The sequence below is a fragment of the Lissotriton helveticus genome, chromosome 6 (assembly GCF_964261635.1).
Source record: "Lissotriton helveticus chromosome 6, aLisHel1.1, whole genome shotgun sequence".
Taxonomy (NCBI): domain Eukaryota; kingdom Metazoa; phylum Chordata; class Amphibia; order Caudata; family Salamandridae; genus Lissotriton; species Lissotriton helveticus.
The window spans coordinates 48,147,841-48,169,067 of NC_136067.1; the positions used below are offsets into that span (position 1 = coordinate 48,147,841).

Consider the following 21,227-nt stretch of genomic DNA (forward strand, 5'->3'; position numbering starts at 1 on the left):
AATGCTGTCTTGGGCTTGGCCTCCTCAGCTAACCTGATTTGCCAATACCCAGCTGTCAGGTCAAATGTACTTAAGTAGTTGGCAGAAGCCAATCTATCTATAAGTTCATCTGCCCTTGGTATTGGGTGGGCATCAGTCTTAGTGACTGCATTGAGTCCTCTGTTATCTACGCAAAACCTCATCTCTTTCTTACCACCCTGGGTGTGAGGCGTTGGCACTAGAACTACTGGGCTAGCCCAAGGGCTATCTGAGGGCTCAATGACTCCCAGCTCCAACATTTTCTGCACTTCTGTCTTGATGAAGTCTCTGACATGATCAGGCTATCTGTAGATTTTACTCTTGACAGGCAGACTGTCTCCAGTGTCAACTTCATGGGTACACCAATCAGTTTGGCTGGGTGTCAGAGAGAACATATGTCTAAAGGATTGCAGAACTTGTCTACAATCCTGTTGCTGATGTTCAGAGAGGCTGCCACAAAAGACAACACCATCTACTGATCCATCATCAGGATTCTGAGTGAGCAGGTCTGGGAGAGGGTCACTCTCTTCCTCCTGTCCCTCATCTGTGGCCTTGAGCAAGCTCATGTCCTTCCTGTCGACATATGCCTTGAGCCTGTTCACATGGAGCACCCTGAGGGGGCTCCTGGGAGTTCCAAGGTCCACCAGGTAGGTGACCTCTCCCTTTTGCTCAATGATGGTGTGGGGCCCAGACCATTTGTCTTTGAGGGCTGCTGGGGCCACTGGCTCCAGCACCCACACCTTCTGTCCAGGCTGGTATACAGTCAGGACAGCCTTCTGGTCATGCCAAGCTTTTTGGAGTTCTTGGCTGGCCTCAAGGTTTTTAGTTGCCTTCTCCATGTATTCAGCCATCCTGGAGCGGAGACCAAGTACATAGTCCACTATGTTGGTTGCAGGCTTTTTGAGAGGTCTCTCCCATCCTTCCTTCACCAAACACAGGGGTCCTCTTACAGGATGCCCATACAGAAGTTCAAAAGGGCTGTAGCCAACCCCCTTCTGTGGGACCTCTCTGTAAGCAAACAAGAGGCAGGGTATCAGGACATCCCATCTACGCCTGAGCTTTTCAGGTAGTCCATGAATCATCCCTTTCAGGGTCCTGTTGAATCTCTCAACAAGCCCATTGCACTGTGGATGATAGGGAGTGGTGAACTTGTAGTTAACACCACATTCCTTCCACATTGCAGTCAGATATCCTGACATGAAGTTTGCACCTCTGTCAGAAACAACCTCCTTAGGGAAGCCCACTCTGGAGAACACTCCAACTAGGGCCCTTGCCACTACAGGTGCTGTAGTGGTCCTAAGTGGAATAGCTTCAGGATACCTGGTGGCATGGTCCACCACCACCAGTATAAACTTGTGCCCTGATGCTGTCTGGGGTTCCATTGGACCAACAATGTCAATCCCCACTCTTTCAAAGGGAACCCCCACCACAGGTAGTGGTATGAGGGGGGCCTTTGTGGTGCCACCTGCCTTACCACTGGCTTGGCAAGTGACACAGGAGCGACAAAACTCCTTGGTATTCTCACTCATGTGAGGCCAGTGAAAGTGTGAGACAAGCCTGTCCCAAGTCTTTGTCTGGCCTAAGTGACCTGCAAGGGGAATCTCATGGGCCATGGTGAGAAGGAAACCCCTCTGAGACAAGGGGATGACCAGCCTCCTGGTTGCACCAGGCTTGGGGTCTCTTGACTCAGAGTACAGGAGTCCATCTTCCCAGTATACCCTGTGGGCACCTGTGGCATTCCCTGCAGCCTCAGCAGCAGCCTGCTGTCTAAGGGGTTCAAGGGAAGGGCAGTCTAACTGTGCCTTCCCCAGGTCTTCTCTGGAGGGTCCCCCTGAGCCCAGAAACTCAACTTGATCAAGTTCAAGCTCTTTAGGCTCAGTTTCCCTCAGCTCTCTCAGATCAGCCTCCTCAGAGACTTGATCCTCAACCTGGGGCAAGGGGGAAGGCAAAGCCTTAACCCTACTGCTCTTCTTCTTGGAAGGTGTCTGGTCCATTCTTCCAGGATCCAGCACCTGTTCAGTGGGGCATCTTCTGGCCTGTGACCTAGTCACAGCAAGCACATGTGCTGGCAAGCCTACCATTTCCATTTGAGTCCTCTGCTCCACTTCTGACCATAGTGATGACTCCAAATCATTGCCCAACAAACAATCCACTGGGAGGTCTGAACTAACCACAACTTTCTTTTGGCCACTTACCCCTCCCCAGGAGAAAGCAACAATCGCCATACTATGACTGGTAGTGACGTTGCTGGCATTGGTCACCAGGAAATCTGTACCTGGCATGATCTGTCCAGGGTCCACAAAGTTAGGTGTCACCATTGTGACACTGGCACAAGTGTCCCTATTGGCCTGAGCCATTTTGCCATTTATCAAAGGTGTCTGCCTGTATTTGCCCAAAGTATTGGGACTTACATCAGGGGACATATCCATATCCCCTGTACAGACAAGGACAGCCTGAGTGAGTGTGCCAACTAAGTTGTCAGACTCCTCAGTTCCCAAGGTTAACCCAACTAATCCCTTGGGAGGTGCACTACCACTACTGACTGTACTAGGGGGTGCAGTTGCCTTAGGGGCTGCAGTGGTAGAAGTTTGCCCTCCTCTTTTGGTGCACTCACTAAACCAGTGAGACTTACTTTTACAGTACTGGCACCACCTTTTTGACTGGCCTTCTTGAGTCTTCTTTTTCTGCTGTGAAGCCTGACCCCCACCCTCTTTGGTTTGTTGGGGACCTGTTGAAGACTTCTGGTCATTTTGTTCACTCTTAGTATTACCCTTCTGGTCTGCTTTCTTCTGACCACCCTGGTTCTGGTTCTGGTTCTGCTTGATCCTTGTTCTGACCCATTTGTCTGCCTTCTTTCCCAATTCTTGGGGAGAGGTCAGATCTGAATCAACAAGGTGCTGGTGCAACAACTGGTTCTGACAGTTATTTAAAATGTGTTCTCTCATCATCAGATTATACAATCCTGTGTAATCAGTAACCTTGCTACCCAGCAACCAGCCCTCCAAAGCCTTAGTGGCACAATCCACAAAGTCAGACCAGTCCTGAGACTGAGTTTTCTGGGTGTCTCTGAACAGCAACCTGTACTGCTCAGTGGTTAAACCAAACCCATCAACCAGTGTATTTTTCAGGACCTGGTAATTGTTAGCATCCTCCACTCTTGTAGTGAGGAGCTTATCTCTACCTTTGCCATCAAAGGAGAGCCACAGTATAGCTGCCCACTGACTCTGGGGAATGCCCTGCACAGTGCAGGCCCTCTCCAAAGCAGCCATCCATTTCTGGATGTCATCCCCTTGTTTAAAGGGGGGCACTATCTTTGTCAGGTGTTTAGTATCTAAACCCTTCTCTTTTTCTCTTGGGAGATTGCTGCCACCAGTGGGAACTAACCCACTCATCTGCTGCTCTCTAGCAAAGGCAAGCTTTTCTTTGGCCAGGGCAAGTTCTTCCCTTTCAATCCTCAGAGCAGCCTGTCTCATTCTGGCTTCATGCTCTATTCTCTGAGGGGAAGTCAATCTCCTCTGGGGAGAGTTCCTTCTCCTCTGAGAAGAGGCATTAGAGTGCAGAGATCTATTGGAGTCCCTAGAAAGAGATCTATCTCTCCTAACTCCAAGGTTAGGCCTACTTAGGGTCAGTACTGGGGGTCCCCCAGATCCTAGCCCAAGCAAGTCTAAGTTGGCCCTAGTTAGCCTTCTGACTACTTCAAGACCCTTGTCTGCCTCATCCCCAGAGAGTTCCTCAGGATCCTCCTCCTCAACTGCATTTACAGTGTTGTGGAGGTCTGGATCCCCAGTGGTACCCTCTAAGGCTGGCATATTCCCATCCAGCTGAGAAATCTTTCTCGCATCATATGTCTCTAAGAGACCTATCAGAAAGGGAATGGTGGGGTTAGACCCCTGTTTCAGTTTCCTGGAGGTACACACTTGTCTCATCTCCTGGAAACTGAGAGCTGCATATCTTGAAGTGACCTGTGGAGGGTCAATAACCACAAGGGGAGTCTCAGTAGACTCTCCATGGGTAGACATGCTTTTCTAGTGAGGTGTAAGTGGTGCACATACCTACACTATATGTTTACCTACTGATCCCTTGCTAGAGTTGTAGTTTAGCGTGTGCTAGGCCCTAGGAGCTACAACAGCTGGTTCAGTAGAACTCAGAGTATTCTAAGCTTAGTTATATGTACCTTAGTACTTATGTGATCTTTCAAATGATATTCTTAGGATATGTGTGGTAAAACAACAGCAAGCTCAAATCCCAAGCGCTGCTCACCAATGTGAGAAGTTGGCCTGACATGCAGTGCTCACTATTCTAGTGATCACTATGTATCAGTCCAAACAACCCTTATTGATGATTGGTTGTAAGTCAACCTTATAGACCAGCTATCCTAGTAGCATGGATACGAGCAGTCTAAGGCTAAGACTCTAGAGGGCGTGTTAAGCCAGCTGTTTTACCATCACATTACCCCTTGAACACCAAGTGAAAGGACACCACACAAGTTGTTATGAAAATAAACAGATATTTATTTATAACAAGACTACCCTGAACTCTTTATGAGTCAGGGAGCTAAGCACACAACAAAACTCTTAAGAAAATACTTTAAGTCGCACAATTTACACAAATGCCAGAGGGGCACGAAAAACCATATATTACAAAAGTGGAATGCGAATTACTAGCAGGTAAGTAACTATTCTCATAGACTTTAGAAACGCTAGGCCTACAATACTAAACCCTTAGATTAGTAGCAGGAGGCCTGTGGACGTCGTGTGCAGAGTGGGAACTCTCACGCGTAAGGCGGGAAAAAGTCTATGGAGGCTAGCAAAGACAAAGTTACTGTTCTCGGGCGAACCCGACTAGGTTGGTCGAAAACAAGAGTGGATCCGAACACTTAGAGTGTTGGACTATGCTGAAGCACCGGAGTACTTGGTTTACCTAGCCCAGGGGCTGCAGCTGCATAGGGTTCAAGTTGCATCGGAAACCCTCGTTGAAGATCCAGGAGCCTGAAGAAAGAAGTTGATGGCAGCCGACCAGTGAAGAAGTTCGTGGTGATCCAAGCCTGGATCAGGGAAGATGAAACCTGTAAGCAGAGGGGACCAAGTTCTGAATCACTAGCCAGTGATTTAGGTGGGCACCAGGATGGCACCGGACGAAGTCACCTCAGCCAGGTGAGTGGGCGCTGCTGGGCTCTGCAGTCTCTCGGACCAGGAGGCGTTGTCGGCGACCAGGATGGAGGTGCGAGCTGTCCCACGAAGGTACTTGCTGTCGACGTCGCTGGACCCAGGATTGGGCAACAAGTCTTGGCAAATGCAAGGCCCACGCGGTGGACCTAAAATGGCGTCTTGAGTGGACCAGGAGGGTCCAGGGTGCTTCTCTGAAGGAGGGAAGCAAGGGCCAGTCTGGAGCAACCAGACCAGCGGTGTTTGTCATCGTGGAGCATCGTGAGGGGGCCACTAGCCAACGGGCAAGTGACCTGGACAACGCGGTGGGCAGCAAAGAGCAGAAGGGCCCCACGCAGATCTCGTGGATGCAGGGGGGCTGAACTTCGGTGCTGGAGCTGCTCAGGGTCGGGGCTTCTCTTACCCCAAAGCACTCAGTCGAGGGTCACTCGGTGGTCGTGCTGGACAAGCGTCGTGCAGTTCTGAAGATGGCCGGTCCCTCGAGGTCTCGTCGCACCCACGGATCACAGCTGGGCTGATGATGTAGGTTGAGGTCAGAGGTGCCAGGGAAGCCGGTTCTCGTCGTGCTGGAGCAGTCTTGATCCGGAGGAGAGACTGGCAACAAACCGCGATGCTTGGTTGGTGCCTGCTGCTGCAGGGTGACTACTCCTTAGTCACAAGGGAGAAATCTTGGGAAGAGTCTTGAGTTCTTCGTGTAGAAGGTCGGTTCAGGATTCAAAGATTGATCTAATTTGGAAGGGGGCCAGTTCCTACCTTTATCCTGCAAAAAGGGTCTGGCACGCGACTAAGTCCTGCCCTATGGGTGGGACTAGGAGGGGGGTGGTTACACCCCTCTCCTTTGGCTGGCTTTCCCCGGATCAAGGGCTGGAGTGCCCCTGGAACTGGTTCAAGCCGGCCTATGCACAGTGAGCACCGGGGTGCCACTTGCAGTCACCTTCCTCTAAAGCCCTGCCTACCTAGGATACACAAAATCCTGTCTGGGACGGTGCTGGCACCGCCCCTGGCAGGGAACCCTTTGTCCTTGCCTCCTGGGCTGGGAGGACTCCCAGCAGCAGGAGGGCAGACTTGTGTCTCGGTGGCAGCATCCATTTTGTGGAGCTAAGGCTCTGTCTAACTTTAACCAGGGTTACAGGTTACATACATGTCGTGTCCCTCTAGAAGGGTGGAATGCTAACCCCGTCGCCAGAATTGGTGAGGGGTTAGTATTCTAATTCGTATGACACCTTACTCGACATGATTTGATAAAGCGATACCAGAGTTGGCATATAACCGCGAGGATTATAATGCACTTAAGAGTATATGGTATGCGATATCATGGAAACGGCTAAGGGATAGATCCCGAAAGCCTTCAGGATTGTCAAGGCCTGCCATAGGAGTGACTGATAGGAGATCTGTGTGTCCATCTAGGTTTAGATATAGGAATACTATATCTACAGCAGAGGGTGAGTACACCACTTTGCCCCAGCTGTCAAGCAGCCAGTTGTGTCTGATTTAGTTAGTCAGCCCAGGGGTGGCATAATACATGCTGCAGCCCCTGGGAGACTTCTGGGTGCACCTCAGCCCTGGGTACAGGGACTTGGAGAGGGCCCAGTGCCAATTCAGTACCTGGGTACAATTTGGAGTAGAGAGAACAGCTAGGCTGTGGGTCTGATTAGCAGGCCCACAGCCAGGGAAAGTCGTAAACCAGTGAAGCAAAAAGCAAAAATCTGGGTGATCATAGGATTGCAGACCCTACTCTCCTACATTCCCATAATAAAATAAAGATCCATATGTCTTACAGGAACGTGGTTAAAATTTGAAAAACTTACCGAAGCTTTGCCAATGTAAACCAAAAGTTTACTTTTTTCAAAAGTGAATTTAAAAGGCAAATAGATTACTCACCTAACAATCACTCAACGGCAACCATCTCATTGTTTGTTTTTTTTAAAAGACCTTTATTGTACAAAGTGCATCTTACACAGCTTACAGCTTATAACCCCTCGGGGCCAGCCGTGTGAATCAATAGCTATATGAAATGTTATCAGGTGAACACAGCCACATGGCCGACAACCCGGAGGTCCGGCGGCGTAAAGTGTTTCTTGGCAGCACGTACATGTAATGAACTACTTATCCTGGTGAGTGAACAGGTCTAGAGGGTTTTATCTATTTGTAGAGCACCGGTGCGTGATATCATTGCCGCCAGTTGGGCAACAGCCCGCTCCCATGAGTGAAGTAGATGGGTAAGTATGTCGGTGAGTTTCTTTTCTCATGTGGGTGCGGGGCAGTTAAATTGAGAGGTAGTTCTATGCAATATTGCAAATGCGTCAATGGGTGAGCATCCATGTAGCTTACTATTCCTAGTGATAGAAGCTCGTGTTGGCGGCAGCGTTCTGTAGGGATCGCCACGGTCATGGCTGTTATTCTCAGTTGCCCTAGGTGTGTGGCGTTTCTCAGTGGCTATGAAGTGAGCGAGATAGCCGGGATTGTGTAAAACAACCCGGATCCATCCGCCCGTCCACTGGTAGTGCATGCGGCAGTCGGTTCCTTCTGGCCGTGGTCTAGTATTGCTGTGCTTCACCGGCTCTGGGAAGGAAGGGGCCTGACATATTGGCTAGAATATGGTGTCCAAAGGTATTCGTACAACGCGTATAATGTCTTTATCAACAAACTTAAGAGAGCCTGGTCAAGGAACAGGACCAGCGCTTCAGTGAGCATCAAACATGAACATGGGGGGTATATGTAACAGGAAGAGGAGGCGCAGTTGGGCGTATCTATGTGGTTGAGGGAAAGGGAGGAGTGTTACGACGTTAGTGCGAGTCTAGCGGTCGGGGAGTGAGATACATCAGATAGGTAACACGTATACATATACATAGGGGGGGCTCTGCCATAGGGGCATATGAATGACACCTCTAGAGTGCGGTCAGCGGGGCGGCCGAGTCCAGGCTGCATAGTGGGGATCTGGGGCGAGGAGGTGGTGGCGGGGCAAGAAGTGGTTTGTCGCTAACTACAGGGCACATGTTTCAGGCATGACGGGATGTAAGTGTTGCCCCGTCGGTGGGGGGGGGAAGGGTGGGGGGCGGGAGGAGGGGGTGGCATGTACAAGCGTGCTCCGTGGTGTCCCCAGTGGGGATGCAGTGGTCGGGCGCAGACCCCATCAAGCAATCCCTTGCTCCAAGCATTTCTGCTGGAAGGATCGGAGGATGTCGTCTGTGGTAAATAAATAAATAATACCCTATTTTTGACTAGACTTATAGCATAACAGATAGCTCAATAAATAAGAGTCAAGATTCGAGGTAGTAGGAGTTTCTGCAGGTTTATTACAGCATAAGGACAGGATCAGGACAACCTGCATAGGGTGACCCAGCAGAACAAAAGGATCCCAGCAGCTGCTGGGGCTGGGTCTGGGATGAGCGCGCTAACATTTAATAACATAACATTGACTTATATACATAGCGCAAACACATAGCATTACATTGCAGTAGGCGTAGCAGTAGGTGGAGTAGAAGGCGTGACGCGTAGCAGTCGCGAGAGATAACAGAAATAAGAGGTGTAACTGGGAGTTTACTTAGACATGTGATGCAAAACGTAACAGAATATGTCATGAATGGGCGGACACATTGGAGGGGGCTACCTAAGGAGCCGGGACCTCTAACCTAATGGTGCGCGAAAACTAGCAATGACGTGTTACTAGGAGAAGCTGGGGGCTACGAACTCTGTGCTAGGAGCAGAGACTAGAGTCTGGAGGGTCGGAGCGACATGTACCTAAACCCTATCTGGTATCTAATGTTTAGGGAACATGTTGATATAAACTAGAAGTCATGAGGGGAGAAGCTAACCTGATTTCTAAGACTGGACCATGCATTATTCTACATGAAGTGCGTGAAGAATATTAAATGACCATTAAATACAGTACTTCTCTAACATGGAGACGAGAAGGCTAGACAATGACGGAAACTATTGATGCAGTACAGTAGCTTAGGAATGCAGAGGAGGAGGACTGAACTGATAGCAGGAACTATAACATACTTTTGGCAGACTCAGAGGCAGAGCCGGGGTGCACCGGGCACTGCAAGGCAGGAAGTAAGTGAAGGGTCGAGGATACAGGTGGGGGCTGTATCGCTCCTCAGCGAGGCTTTCAGGAGACAGGAGCTGAATCTGTGGTCCGGGCCCTTTTGAGGCCTGGAAACGGGGACTTTATAATGGAATAACGTGCACACTGAGAAACGTGGCAACATTACTTACATAGGCCTGATATTCGTAGTATTCACGAGGACTGGAAACTAACATACTAGAGGTGGACACAACTGTAATTGCGTCTTTAATCAGAAATGGGGAATAACATATGCATATCGATCATGCACACATAACATATGATGGATGAGGCGTAGGGACACAGAACATGGCAAAATTTACTTTTCCACATTCCCTCCTTGTCACTACGTTTCCATCAGGAAACATCAATATTCATGATACCGTCTATCATTTCATACAGTACCATTTGCTCGTCTCGAATTGTCTTGGAACGGGATTTAGAACAGGGCTTGGGACGGGGAATACAAGAGGTAGCACACATGCTGCAAATCGCAGGGCCACATTGTATACAGAGGCAGCAGCTAAATATGATCGCTACTGCAATACCTAGAAAGGACAGGACTTTCCAACCCCATGCGGAAATTATATTCCAGAACCAACCGGACCATGTCCAGGTGCCTGGATCTTGGTGTAACAGATGGGCAATTTTATGGAGTCTGGTTATAGCTGAATAAACAGACGGCGCGTTATTTGGAATGAAAATACAACAACTGGATCCGAGAATTCTACAGGCCCCGCCCCTATCGGCCAGTATGACGTCAAGGACGAGACGATTCTGTAAAACGACAATTCTCATAAAGGATTGCTCTTCAGTCAAGTTACCTAGAGCGGAGGCAGTCTCATCTACTACTGCTTCAAGGGTTCTTGTTAACCTACGAATAAGCTTACTATTTACAACTGTACCTAAATAAGGGAAAACACCTTTATCTATATCAATGAATTGCTCTGCGGCGGTTTCAGTATAATCGACAATCGGGAGATTTCTCTTGTGTCTAGTGTGTACTAAGAAAGAATTCCTATGATAGTCAGGTGGGGCTAGGAAAACAGGTGGCAGTAGGAAAGCAATGTAACAGGTTCCCTCCCAATCGAGGGGCAGACGGACATATGCAGTTTGACCACAAATAAAATAAGAATGACGTGAAGCTTTAAAAATAGATTTCCCACTGTCACTATACTTGATAACAGTAGTACATTCACTATGACCTATATGTACAGAACCATAACTACGGACACATAATTCGCCTTTGACTGGTAGTACTGAAATAGCAGGTGAGTCTGGAGTAGTATCAGACTGAACATTCAGAACCATGAAATTCGACGAATAATTTCCCAAATTATATACTTCGTTTTCTAAATCTAAACCTGTTCTGTGGGGGAGACCTTGCTTGTCTGGGAAACATGTACTGTTAAGAAAAGACATATCTGTTGAGGATGACGTTAACGTGGACCATGCTCCACACGAACCATTGTGTGAGAATGGATAAGGAAAGAGTGGCAGAACTCCCTTCGGTGTCTGGAAAGGGGGGAGTCGACCACACACCCAACAATTAGTGGCATTGCTGGTCTGGTGTGAATAATGTAACATACGGATAAATGTGTTATTACGCATGGCGAGGCGGTATGAATATTCGTGGGGAGGCAGATCACTAAACGTGTGCTCTACTGTAGCATGAGCAGACATATTTACATGAGGAACTGGAAAACACAGAAAAAGTGCGTAGCTGGTGCAGGAAATCATTATGCTGAGAAATAATACGAAACTCAGAAAAACGATACATTTGATTGAGTTTTGACTGACTCTCTCACTATGGGGGTCTATTTTATACATGTCAGAAACAGTCTAACCGTTTCACCTAGGGGAGGACTTATACAATCAAACTGGCTGACTTATTAGACCTGAGCTTTAACTTATACTCCTGTTGCGGAGTTTTCTCTAACAAGGGAGGGGTTGTAATAATGTCTTGTGCGGGACAGTCCTTTAAAACAATGTTCTGGCAATCCTTCGAATCCTGGGAAATGTTCTTGGAAATGTGTTTGAAGACTGGTTTCGGTCCTTTGAAAAGTTTTACATGAGAAAGGTGGACCCACCCCTTCCTGCCTTCCAACTTGACGGCAGTTCGGGTGGTCAAGAGGACCTGACGTGGCTCTTTCCAACGTGGTTCCAGCGGACTTGACCTGTCGAAATTTCTGATCATCACAAGGGAACCTGGAACGATCTCGTGCGGTGCCACCTCGGTATTGTCTGGAAATGCGGCGGCAACCTGTGAACGACATGAGTTGAGGGCAGACATCAAGGAAGCTAGGTAATCTGTCAGCATATTACATGAAACATCGGTAATACTTCGGGGTCTAGGAGTACCCCACATGTTAGGGGGGCGGCCGAATACGACCTCGTACGGGGACAGACCTGATCTGGAATGTGCGACCATACGCATGTAAAACAGAGCGACTGGCAGAGCTACTAGCCAGTCCACACCCTTGTCTTTACATATTTTAGCAATTCGAATTTTCAGAGTCTGATTATGCCTTTCGACTAGTCCAGCTGCTTCTGGATGGCGTACACAATGGAACTTCCACTGGTACCCTAACAACAGGGAAACGTGTTTCATGAGTTCAGATGAGAATGGCTGGCCGTTATCAGAATATACGACTCTAGGGAGTCCATATCTAGGGAAGAATTCACGAACCAACTGCTTGGCAGTGGTCGCGGCTGTGTAATCTGGGACTGGATATGCTTCTGTCCATCTGGACAAAGCGCATACAACTACAAGGACATACTTGAAACCTCGACATCGCTCCATTTGAATATAATCCATCTGGAGGACCTCAAAAGGGTGGTCAGGGGGCTGGAAACCACCTTGTTCCACCGGGACACTTTTACCTGGATTAAACTGACAACATATCATACAGGTACGGACTTTCTGCTTGGCTGCAGCTCGTAAATGCTTGTTGAACCAAATGTTCTGGATACTGTCTAACATGGCTTTTTCTCCTAAATGTGCTGGACTATGTGCGGTATTGATAATGACTTGAACCATAGAATCGGGGAGAAACCATGTGGCTCTACCCTTCGTTAACCATCCTTGATCTGTCTGGACCCCTCCTTGTACAGACCATTTCTTGATTTCATCGGGAGTAGCATGTAACTGGATATCTATGACATCTTGAGTAGGGTCCTTAACTGTCATGCATGTAGTCAGATCTAGAATATGTGTCTGATTAACTGGAATGTCTGGAGTCTGTGCTGTAAGCTTGGCTGTGCGGTCTGCTAAATCATTACCTTGGGAAATAATGTCAGTAACTTTCGTATGTGCTTTGCACTTCATGATAGCAATAGATGTCGGTAAATGTATGGCATCTAACAGGGCTTGAATAAGGAGACCATGCTGAATCTTGGTTCCATGAGAAGTCATAAAACCTCTCTCCTGCCAGAGCACTCCGAAGTCGTGTACAACTCCGAATGCGTAACGTGAATCTGTGTAAACATTAACTTTCAGGTTTTTGGCATGTATACAGGCTTGTGTCAGAGCGACTAGCTCTGCTGCTTGAGCGGACAGAGTATCAATACGGTGTGTTTCAATAACTTCAGTGTCAGTAGTCACTGCATACGCGGCGACTAGTTCTCCTGTACTAGTTCTCATACATGAACCATCCACATAAAGTGTCAGGTCAGGATCTGGTAACGGAATATCTGTCAGGTCTTGTCTTGGCTTTGTCGTAATGTTAACTACTTCCACACCATCATGTGTGTCTGGATTTGAACTAACTGATGGTAACAGTGTAGCAGGATTCAGGACGTTGCAGCGTCTAATTTCTATGTGTGGCTGGAACAGTGTCAATTCATAACCTGTTAAACGTGCAATTGTCAAGTGCTGAGTTTGTGTTCGGTTTAAAAGAACTTCTACTGAATGTGGGACTTGTACTGTCAGGGAATGTCCTAAAACTATGGAATCACTTTGTCTGATAGCTAGTGCTGTGGCTGCAACTGACTTGAGGCACGCAGGCAACGCCTGGGCGACTGGATCTAATGTGCTCGAAAAATAAGCACAGGGCTTGTATTGACCTGCTTGATCTTGTGTGAGAACAGATAATGCTGTACCTTCGCGTTCAGTAACGAAAAGTGTAAAAAGCTTACTGTAGTTCGGTGTAGCTAGAACTGGAGCTTGGCATAGGGCTTTCTTTAACTCGTTGAAACTAAGTGTATGGTCAGATGTCCAAGGGAGGACAGTCGATACGGCTGCCTCCTGTGTCGTTAACTGTATCAGTGGCTTGGCTAGGAATGCATACTGGGGAATCCATTGTCTACAATAAGAAGTAAGGCCGATAAAGGCACGTACCTCCTTCTGGGTTCTGGGCTGGGGAAGACTCGCTATTAACTGGATACGGTCGGGTGTCAACTGCCTACCCCTCTTGGACAGCAAGTGTCCTAAGTAGACCACTTGCTGGACACAGAATTGAAGCTTCGAAGGTGACACCTTGTGCCCCATCTCGGCAAGGAAATACAAAACTGTAAGTGATGCACGCTCGCAGTCACGTTCAGAACGTGCTGTGATCAGTAGATCATCGACATACTGGAGCAGGGCAGTGTCAGTTGGCATGTGAATGTTGTCTAGTTGTCTCTTGAGTGCTTGACTGTAAATACTAGGGCTTTCTGTGAAACCTTGAGGAGCGCGTGTAAACATATAGCTCCTTCCATTTAAACAAAATCCGAAAAGAAACTGGCTGTCTGGATGAATTGGAACACTAAAAAAATGCATTTTTGAGGTCAATAACAGTGAAAAACATGGCTTCGGAATCAATGGCTGTTAACAGGGAAGAAATGTCTGGGACAACTGGGTACTGAGGAATAATACATTTGTTAAGCTCTCGTAAATCAATCACTAATCGATATACTGGGGGTGCATTCGGATCAGTACGTTTCATGACTGGAATGATCGGAGAATTGCATACATTGGAGTCAGTTTCTACAACTACTCCTTGAGCCATGAGCTCGTCAATAATTTTGGATAAGGCTGCTACAGCCTCAGGTGGCAATCTGTACTGTCTGATTCGTGGTAGGACTACACCTGGTTTGAGAGTCACACGATGGGGTGTGATTTGCATGTAACCTACATCAGTTGGACCTTGCGCCCATAAATGCTGCGGAACATTAGACAATCTTGAATCAAAATCTCGTAATACATAGTGACCCTTAAAGTCACGTAGGAACAGACGTATTCCCTCTGGGGAACAGCAAATGACTGCACCTAATTCTTTCAATGTCTTAATGCCTAATAGATTTTCTGGACATGACTTAGTAAGTAACAGATCAGTAGTACGGGACAATGGACCTACTTCTAGAGTAACTGGCTTTGATATCTCATTAACTATGGGTTTTCCTGAAAATCCAAGGGAAACATTTCTTGAGCCTGAGAGCGGAGCCCCTGGAACTTCGGCGTGACTAATTGTGGTCCTACTTGCCCCTGTATCGATCAAAAACTTTCTGTCTTTCCCTAATACTTGACTATGAACATAGGGACCTTCTTGGTCTACAGGTATCTCGATGAGAGGCAAGCCTACCTCCCTCTCTAGGCTGTTTCATGAATATGACTGGTACTCTGGATACTCGGACTGTGCATACTGGTACATCTGCGATGTAACGTGCTGTGTTGCAGCAATAGGCTGCGGTACTGTAACTGTCTGTGGTGCATTCTGTGACTGAGGAGTCTGTGAAACTTGTTCTTGTCTTGGCGGACGTGGTCTTTCTTTAGTCTTACCAGTAGCTATGTTGTGCTTCAGAACTGCACACTCGTTTATAAAATGACCTGGCTGTTTACAATAATTGCAGTTCCCTTTAACGGGAGCCGCAGGATGACTGGCTTGATTCGGACCCCTCTTCTGACTGTCTTGAGGAATAGATTGTGCAACTAGCACTTTCATTTTCGTGTCTTTCATACGTTTTCTTTCGTGTTCTTGCTCTTCTCTGATTCTATTCTGGTGATACTGGAGCATCTGGAGCATCTGGGACGGAGTATTTGCTTGCCAGGTGCTTTCGACTTTCAAAACTCGATTTTTAATTTGTGGACTTGAATTCTCGACTAATTTAGTAACGAAAAGATGAGGGTATGACTCACTACTCGTCTTGAGACCACTATTAATACTGAAACATTTCTCGAATCTGGAATAAAAATCACTAATATCCTCATCTTGCTTCTGTTTACAGGCTGAGATTGCATCCCAGTCTTCTTTCCTAGTTGTCAATAATCTGGGTAAAACTTGAATCAATAATTCTGGTAATTCTTTGCATTTATCTCCAAGACCGGTACCTGGTACTCGTGCCTTGTCTTCAGCTTCTAGAGCTGTCCAATCGATCTTTTTCTCTCCCACCTCCCATTCTTTTTCCTTTAACTTTTCATACACCCCTGCGGGTAGCAGAACCTTTAACATTTTAATGATATCTGGGTAAGTGTATTCTCCCATACGGAGCATGTCTTTTAATTCTCGATGGAACCCCGCTGGATCTTTGTCATGACAGGGGATTAATTTCTTCATTTCAAGGAGTTCCATCTTTGATATCGGAGTGTATACAAACACTCGTTGCATTACGCCACCCGCCCCTTGGACTGGGTGGACTTCTCGTAGCGGATTCTGTCTGTCTATGTAGAATGGTTTACTTTCCGGGGGTGAGACATGAACAAAATGCGGGTTCAGAAACGTTCTATACTTGTGACGCTGTTCTAGAATGACACTAATTAAATCGGTACCTAGACCTCTCCATCTATACTGGAGTAACTCGTTCAGGATATCATGTAACGGGCCTGGATCAGAATGTTGACCCTCATACAGGGTAATGAGGTGCTGGATCATATACATACCCACCAGTCGTTGCTCGGCTGGGGGCAGTTTCAGAAACATTTGTGCCACTATTTCGTCTGGAAAAGTGGTAGAATCAGTAATCCATCGGACTGCTGATCGGGCTAGTTCTTGTTCATGCATAGTACTTAATTCGCTATAACCGACTCGTGATTTCAGAATGTGATCGGTAGCTTGAAATACTTGTTCTAGAGAGCGAGGCTCTCGTGCTGGATGATGAAAAATAGACTTAGGTTCTGGACGTAAATGGCGATCTGGAAATCTGGATTTTCCTACATACGCTATTCTGGCGGGATTCTCGTTCTCCTCTTCAGGATCAGAGATACTTTCTTTCTCGCTTACTTGTGCTGCTTTACGCTGTTCGTGTAACCTTATTACTTCTTTACGAATTTTCTTGTACATACTTTCCATGGCACTAATGGTCTTGTGCTTACCCTCGGCTATATTATCACTCCACCTTGTCAGGATTCTCATTTCGGCGGGATCTTTAGACGGGTAATCTTGTTCTCTTATTAGACAATTGATCAGGAACTTTAATATCATGAGCTGAATCTCGGCTTTCCTTTGAGACATAATCTCGCCAATACTTTCTGGATCATCCCCTGTACGGATGAAACGATATATTCTGTCTAGATCTTCTTTCATATTTGGTAAGGTGACTAGATACTCGGTCACCCTTCTTACGCGTACGGAATATAAAACCATATTATACTCGCCTGGGACTGTGTCATAAACACATTCGGCAAGGGCTTGCCTGATTTCTGTAACAGACTTATTACTTTTAGGAGTACGCTGTGATGCTTGAGCATGTAATTCGAGTGCTGATAAACGCTTGTGTGGCGGCGGGGTTTGAGGAGGACCTCCTCCTACGGCCCCTAGACTAGAATCGTCGACTGACATTCTTCGTGCTTGCAGGGTCGGTAATTGTAACGTGGGCTGAACTTGTATGGCAGGCTGACCCGGGGGTACCGTAACAGGTACTCCGGTGTCTGGAGGAACGGGAAGTGCCTGATTTACAGGGACAGGTGGAGCGCGAACTGGATTTGCATATTCTGGAACTGTGTCGTCCAAATAGGACGAAATAAAAATATCAGCTGCGGTCGGTTTGTGACGTAGCTTGGTCGGAACTAATGGTGGCGGGAAATTACTGGGTGCCTCTGGGGTCGCTTTTGGCAAGCCTTCGGCAAGGAGAGGATACATACCCTTAATAAGGGCATGCCTCTGTCTGTCTGACTGTTCGGCTTTGACTTGTTCACCTATCTCGATTAATTCTCTTTCTTGGGCTCGTTCTTGGGATTCTCTACTTAACTCTGACTTTCTGACTTCCTTTTCCGTTCTTCTATGCGCTTCCTTACGCCATAACTCGATGGCATCTTTCTGTGACTGTCTGGCTTTCTTTTTCCATAATGCTTCTTCTACTCGCATGATACATTCGGCATCCCATGTACCCGATACGGGCCATCTATACTTTTCTTCTAACTGTTTGGTATACTCTACCCATAAATCTAGATACAATATGGCGCTTATGCCATGTTTCTGATACATAAAGTGACCTGGACTGTCCCTAAGCGGAACAGGAACTGCTGCTTCCAGCAGACCCTTTCTAGTTTTTAACTGACGTAACTTGGAAAAGAGCGGCATTCTAAACTTGAATCGGAACACAATACAATACACGAAAAACAATAACAATTGGGAAAACAATTCAGGCATACCACGACATTGGAAATACATTAAACAACATTATAAATAACAGTTCGAACAGAATACTACCTGAAAATACTGAAAACAGAAACAGAACAGAATTCTCGAGAACGGAACAGACTAGAGTTACTGGATGCACTGCTGTAACAGTACGGAACATACCGGTCCCATAAAGGAACGCATCAAGACCCGTATCCACCTAGGTGAACACTTCGTTTGTGGGCTTGGGTACCACCAACCCACGGACCAGAGTCAATTTAGACTGACCCTGTCTAGACACTACCCCAGCAATGGTACTCACCGGGCAGCACGGAACGGAAGGCCTCGGACGGGACTGGACTACGACGACGAACTTCGGACTTCGGACTTCAATTACGGGTGGACCTCCGGATACCTCGGACCCTGGACTCTCGGCTTGGGCTCTGGTCGGGACTCGCCGCGTTCCTCCACCGTCTCGTTCGGATGCTGGACCGCCTCCTCCGTCTCCTCCGTGGGCCTGAGGGATACTTGAGCAGAAATATCTGCCACTGCGCAGAAGAGTTCCGTCACGACTGCAGAGGGTCAGGGGGTCGGCGTGGCTTCACCGACGCGTGGGGAAAGGGCAAGTCCCTATTCGGGCGCCATTATGTGGTAAATAAATAAATAATACCCTATTTTTGACTAGACTTATAGCATAACAGATAGCTCAATAAATAAGAGTCAAGATTCGAGGTAGTAGGAGTTTCTGCAGGTTTATTACAGCATAAGGACAGGATCAGGACAACCTGCATAGGGTGACCCAGCAGAACAAAAGGATCCCAGCAGCTGCTGGGGCTGGGTCTGGGATGAGCGCGCTAACATTTAATAACATAACATTGACTTATATACATAGCGCAAACACATAGCATTACATTGCAGTAGGCGTAGCAGTAGGTGGAGTAGAAGGCGTGACGCGTAGCAGTCGCGAGAGATAACAGAAATAAGAGGTGTAACTGGGAGTTTACTTAGACATGTGATGCAAAACGTAACAGAATATGTCATGAATGGGCGGACACATTGGAGGGGGCTACCTAAGGAGCCGGGACCTCTAACCTAATGGTGCGCGAAAACTAGCAATGACGTGTTACTAGGAGAAGCTGGGGGCTACGAACTCTGTGCTAGGAGCAGAGACTAGAGTCTGGAGGGTCGGAGCGACATGTACCTAAACCCTATCTGGTATCTAATGTTTAGGGAACATGTTGATATAAACTAGAAGTCATGAGGGGAGAAGCTAACCTGATTTCTAAGACTGGACCATGCATTATTCTACATGAAGTGCGTGAAGAATATTAAATGACCATTAAATACAGTACTTCTCTAACATGGAGACGAGAAGGCTAGACAATGACGGAAACTATTGATGCAGTACAGTAGCTTAGGAATGCAGAGGAGGAGGACTGAACTGATAGCAGGAACTATAACATACTTTTGGCAGACTCAGAGGCAGAGCCGGGGTGCACCGGGCACTGCAAGGCAGGAAGTAAGTGAAGGGTCGAGGATACAGGTGGGGGCTGTATCGCTCCTCAGCGAGGCTTTCAGGAGACAGGAGCTGAATCTGTGGTCCGGGCCCTTTTGAGGCCTGGAAACGGGGACTTTATAATGGAATAACGTGCACACTGAGAAACGTGGCAACATTACTTACATAGGCCTGATATTCGTAGTATTCACGAGGACTGGAAACTAACATACTAGAGGTGGACACAACTGTAATTGCGTCTTTAATCAGAAATGGGGAATAACATATGCATATCGATCATGCACACATAACATATGATGGATGAGGCGTAGGGACACAGAACATGGCAAAATTTACTTTTCCACACGTCCCAGTAATGTGCAATGGGGAGTTTCCTAAGTCCTGCTGTCTCCTCCCGTCGTAAGACTGCGCCCTCCGCCCGTGCCCAGTTAGTAAGGGATAGGTACCAGTGCCGTATGTGTGGGGGTGTGGTGGCTTTCCACCGCTTAGTAAGCAGTCGTTTGGCCGTGATCAACCCGAGGTCCCAGTATGGGGCCGGCACCTTGTTCAGCTTTGTGCGTTTATATAGGCCCAGGATGTAGGCTTCCCAAGTTCTCGGCACGTGATCGTTAGTGCAGTGTGTGAGTAGCGCTGTTACTTCATCCCAATAGTGTTGGATGTTGGGGCATAGCCAGAGCATATGTAGGAGAATGGCACCTACCAGGGAGCAGCGACTGCAGGCACTATCTGTCACTGAAAAGTATCTGTTTATTTTGTCCGGTGTGAGATAGGCGCGGTGTAATATGTAGAATTGTATGATCTTGAAGCGAGGACTACGCGGGACATTAACCGGCCCGGTCAGCACCATCGCCCATTCCTTGTCCGTCCAATCCCACCCTCTGTCCGTCGCCTACTTCTCTCTCAATTGCGAGGTGGTGGGTTGTGTGTGAATCAGGAGAGCCTGCGCTAGCCAATGTACTATGTAGGAGCCATTGCTCATGACATGCAGGTATTGCATGAAGTGGTGCGTCGGTAGTTCCTCGGACATGTCACCCCAGGCAACTGTCAACGTGCGGATGAGGGATGCGTGCATTAAGAACTGTCCAGCCGGGAGGGCCGTATCGTCCGCGAGGTTCGCAAAGGGGAGGAGAGCACCGTCAGTGTATAAGTCCCCTAGTGTTTCCACGCTTGCAGTGGACCAGCTGTCCAGCATTGCGTCCGTCAGTACTCCAGTTGCCAAGGGGGTGCCTAGCAAAGGTAGTATCGGGGCGTACGGTGTCGTCGTGCGAGTAAGCGTAGGCATCGCAGGAAACACCTGTGTGCCACCGCTAGGTACATCTGTGGGGGACGAGGAGCTCGGGCCAGCGGATGAAACAGGGCGTGCACTTGTGATTGAGACCAGGTGGAGACATCTGTAGCGGTGTCCCCTAGGTTCCTACCACCCAGCCATCCCGACACCCATTGCATCTGCGCCGCTAGATAATATAATTCCATGTTGGGAACCGCTAGACCCCCCGAATCAGTGGGCATGTACAGCTTCGTCAGCACTACACGCGGTCGGCCAGCGTTCCAGATCAAGCAGCGAAGTAGGACCTCGAGGTCCCGGATTATCCGGTTGGGGACATAGGACGGGATATTGGCAAAGTAGTACAAGAGTTTTGGCAAGACTATCATTTTGGCCAGAGTTACTCAGCTAGGTACGTTTAGTGGCAAAGTCCTCCAAAATCCATATTGTGTGGCAACCATCTCATGATGCTAACTCAATGCACAAAGACACATTATGAAAGGCATTGAGGGGTAAGAATGTAAACAACCAGAAGACAAACATTTCAAATGCATGCAGTCATACTCTGGAACATTATCCTGGACACAGACCGGCCTCTCCCTCACTCATGCACTTCAGGAAGGAGCAGGAAGCTCTCGCCAATGCACCTCTTAGGACTTCT

The 21,227-nt window shown here is 47.7% G+C and overlaps 1 protein-coding gene across 7 annotated transcripts in view; it reads right to left on the reverse strand.

The window, feature by feature from the left end:
* The window catches only part of DNAH8 (dynein axonemal heavy chain 8), a 10,041,960-nt gene that overhangs the window by 4,077,580 nt on the left and 5,943,153 nt on the right, over positions 1-21,227 (reverse strand). The window lies entirely within an intron of this gene.